The sequence below is a fragment of the Vombatus ursinus genome, unplaced genomic scaffold (assembly GCF_900497805.2).
Source record: "Vombatus ursinus unplaced genomic scaffold, bare-nosed wombat genome assembly UNPS02014817.1, whole genome shotgun sequence".
NCBI lineage: Eukaryota > Metazoa > Chordata > Mammalia > Diprotodontia > Vombatidae > Vombatus > Vombatus ursinus.
In genome coordinates this window covers 79,252-83,281 of record NW_020954595.1, presented here as the reverse complement: position 1 = coordinate 83,281, position 4,030 = coordinate 79,252, and the positions used below count along the sequence as shown (strand labels likewise).

The window sequence follows — 4,030 nt, the reverse complement described above, 5'->3', positions numbered from 1 at the left end:
CTCGCCTGGGGTTTAAGATCAAGGGGGGCAAAGCTGGACAAACTTTAAAATGCTCTAGAACGTTCAGTTATTGGAGTCCTCCACCCTGCCCTCCGAGGACCTTCCTCCCAGAGCTCCAACAGGGCTGCCTGCAGCTAAGGCCCCTAACACGCGCACACACGCGCGCACACACACACACACACACACGAACGCATGCACACATACACATATATGCACGTACATGCAGACATGCACACACATACACGTACACACTCATCATTGTCCAGGTGTGTGAGCACAATGTTGCACAGAGATGGTTGGCTTGATAAACATTGCCTGAATTTAAGTGAACAGACTTTCTCCTCCACTCCACCCCAATGATAACCAAAGACAGCCCGAGTAGTCTGTGACCTTCGCCCTCCAAATATGCCCATTCATCCTGTGCTGCTCTCAGTCATGGCCCCCAGACATTCCCCAAGGAGGGGTCCACAGGACTGCCGGCATGCTACTGGAGCACACAGCCTTCCCTTCCCCACAGAGCTGCAGGCTTCTCTGAGCCTCCATGGAGCCATGACTCTCCCAAGGTTCTGAGACATAATCTGTCCACAACCCCACCCCTCTGCCCTCAATTCTGGAGCCAAATTTCCAGGAAATGGGGGTCAAAGACAGCAGCAAACAGCAACGTGTGGTCTTGCTCTAATGCAGCCCTGCTAATCCAGACCCCACCACAGGTCAGCACAGCACTCCCTTCTCTGTTGTGACTCTTCAACTCTCCATGGCCTTTCGAGGAGTCTCGGGACCAAGAGCCAGGGAGCCGGAAACTGGAGGTGGGAAAGCAGACAAAACAAAATCAAAAGTCACAGTTTTGTTTATATGTTTTAAGAAATAATTCAACAGACTTAATTAGACAGATATTTGATGGGGGGAAAAAATAAAAATAAAATGTGAAAAAATAAAAGTCCATCCCAACCAGCAGTTGGGAAACTTTGCTTTCATGCAAGAGTTCTTAACCAAGAGTCCATGAACTGGGGCCTTTGGAGGGGAGGGGAGGGGAGGGGAGGGGAGGAGAGGCCAGTGACACCCCTTCCCCCAGGGCCTTCCCTTAGGTCACTAGGATGGGCCCCTCCTTCCTCCTTTACCCACGGTCCTCTCCTCCCAGGCCCACTGAGAATAGAATACAATCTCACAGCACCTCTACCCCTACCCTAGAAATAATCACAGCCCTTTGGGGACATTTGGCTGCTAACAACCAAAAAGAAAGCTACAAGTCTTAAGAATCCTACAGTAAGACTTGGAATTCACTGTAAAAGCAATGGGGCCAGCCGTCTCCTTCCCAGTTCTGGGCCTGGCTCCTCTGACTGACGGCTTTCATAAACTCTCTAATTGCTTCTTCTTTCTGGGAGCAAGCAAGCCCTCCCCCATCAACCACTATGACCTTATCTTGTCCATTTAAGGGAGAGGTGATGTTGGGGAACAGGTGCTAATGTTCCACGCCTATTTAATCGCCATGAATTCCCAGCCCATCTATCTCAAGGCTCACTGATTTTGTTCCAATCTAAGCTCTATAGCTTAGCACGAGGTGCTTTTGGGGTGCTCCACATAACAAAGTCAGCAGAAATTGACCTACATAGAACAGGGTTTGGGGAGGGCACGACCACGCCAGGGGAAGCTCTCCCTGGGACTGCTGTAAAAGCCAGGCCTCTGTTCTCCACTCTCCAACCCAGCCTCCCTGGCTCCAAAAGAATCCTCCCCTGCCCCGACATCTACAGTAGCTGGCTGCTGCCCGGGAGATAAGCCACAGAGGACGCTGGACATTCCTCCCCCCTCTCTCCCCACTGTTCATCCTCTCCCTCTCAATCACCAATCCAATGGCCTTTTCTCAGTTCTCCTCCTTCTGGACCTCGCTGAGCCTCGGTCACTGTCAAGGGCCATCATGTCCCGGCCACGCTCTCCCCTAAGGGCAGGACCGGCTCCTTCTCAGTTGCCTTTGCTGAATTTGCCTCCAGCCTGTACCCTTCTATGTAATTTCTCTGGGTGATCCCATCAGCTCCTGTGGATTCAGTCACCATCTCTCTGCTGACGGTTCTCAGATCTCCCTCTCCAACCCAAACATCTCTGCTGACCTCCAGTCCGGTGTCTCCAGCTGTCCCCTGGACATTCTGATGGCTCAGAGACATCTTAAACTCACCCTGCCCAAAACTGAGCCCTCCCCTCCTCACCAGGTTCAAGACCTTGATGTCATCCTCCACCCCTCCTTATCTTACCTCTCCCCGCACAGCCCATCTGCTGCGAAGACCTGTCCATTTTACCTGTCCCCTCATCTCACCTCTGACCCTTGCCCCACCCTGGTGCAGGCCCCCCTTACCTCGCCCTGGATGACTCCAGTAGCCGTTGGGGGGCAGCACTGAGCTGCCAAAGAGTCTTCCCTAAAGCCCAGGTCCAAGCAAGTCACCTCCCACAACACAGCTGAGTGGCTCCAGGACCAAACCTAAAATCCTTCCCACCTTCTGCTGCCTGCCCCTCTCCAGCCCCTTGACTGCACTCTGCAGTGCAGTGACCCTGGCCGCCCTCTGTCCCCCAGACTCCGTGTCTTTCCACTGGCTCTCCCGCAGGCCTCCTTGGCTTCCTCCAAGTCTCAGCTCAAATCCCACCTTTGTGGTCCCCTAAATGCGAGCGCCTTCCCCCTGAGATTAATACACACACACTATATAAAATGTGTAGCTGTATGTCAGAGATTTAGGTATGGAGAGACATGCATATCCCTTATATGTCATAGTTGTCTGCCTGGCCGTCCTCCCCATTAACACGTGAGCCCCTGGAGGAATCACTGTCCTCTGTTTCCTTGGTGCTGAGCCCATTGCCATCAAGTTAATGCCAAATAAAACGTCTGGTGACTAACACCCCGCCTAAGTTGTTGAGTCGGACCTCCCTCGTCTGCGTCTCCGCACAGATGCCCCTCGGCCCGGAATGGATTTACTCCTGAGCGCCCCCCAAAGCTTGGCCCAATTGGACAGGCTTCCCACCTCCTACCTGCTAATGCCCTCTCCTCAATTATCCGGCATTCACTTAGGTGTGTTGGCCGCACCCCACCCCAACCTCCCAGGTGCTCTGTTTCTGTTTCCCTAAATGCTGAGCGCAGGTCATGGATGGACAGAAGAATCCACCGAGGCCCACCCAGGTGCTTTCTTGAAGCCTGTTCCCCAGCCGGGAACAGATGCCCTTCTTAATTCCATGTTTTAGAATTCCCCTGGCCTCAAGGCCTTCTCCAAGGTGGCCAGAGAACTGTCTCCTAAACTTTCCTTTGGCCCTAATATCCTGGTGTTATGCCAAACATTGTCACCACCACCCCCAACTCTCTCAGGATACTGAAAGTTCCCCAATGACAACAACCACGTCCTTTTTAAACGAATATGCTTTTTTCCATCTTCATCACCTGGCTAGGGGATCAGCCAAGGCCTCCCTGCCTGTGATTTCCTTCCCCTGACTCTGGCAGCCACTCTTGGAGCATCAACCCCAGCGGAGCCCGGCCTGAGACTCTCCAAGCTCGGGCAGCTGCCCTGCCTGGACGGACACACAGGGTGTCCGGGCTGCACTCAAAGCCTCGCCAAAGCTTGTGCTCTGCTGCCCTCTCCGAGCCACCGGCGGAGAAGGCACGAAGTCACCTCTCTCACCTCTCCAGATCTGCGGGCTGGGCTCCGAAGAAGCCAAACGCAGGAAGCACACGAGATGGCTCCTAGCACAAGCAGGAACAGAGTCAGAAGGAAGACGCAAGCCCGAGAAGCCTGCGCCACGCACCGGTGCGGCCAGGGAGGAAGCGCCACAGGGCGAGAAGCACCGTGCAAGCACCAGGCAGGAGTGCCTAGAATCCAGAATGAACGTGCGGAGCAGGGATGAATGAACGTGTACAGGGGACCACCAGTCACGAGCGCAAAAATGGGCACACTCGGCACAGACGGGTGCAAGAACGCCCAGCTGAAGGAAACGGGAAAGGCTGCAGTGAAGCATGCACCAGGCTCGTGGGGGCAGGTGTGTGCACACGTGTGCATCCGTG

The 4,030-nt window shown here is 54.2% G+C and overlaps 1 protein-coding gene across 1 annotated transcript in view; it reads right to left on the bottom strand.

The window, feature by feature from the left end:
* Positions 1 to 4,030, bottom strand: part of EXOG (exo/endonuclease G) — a 29,244-nt gene that overhangs the window by 24,563 nt on the left and 651 nt on the right. The gene's annotated exons all lie outside the window — the stretch shown is intronic.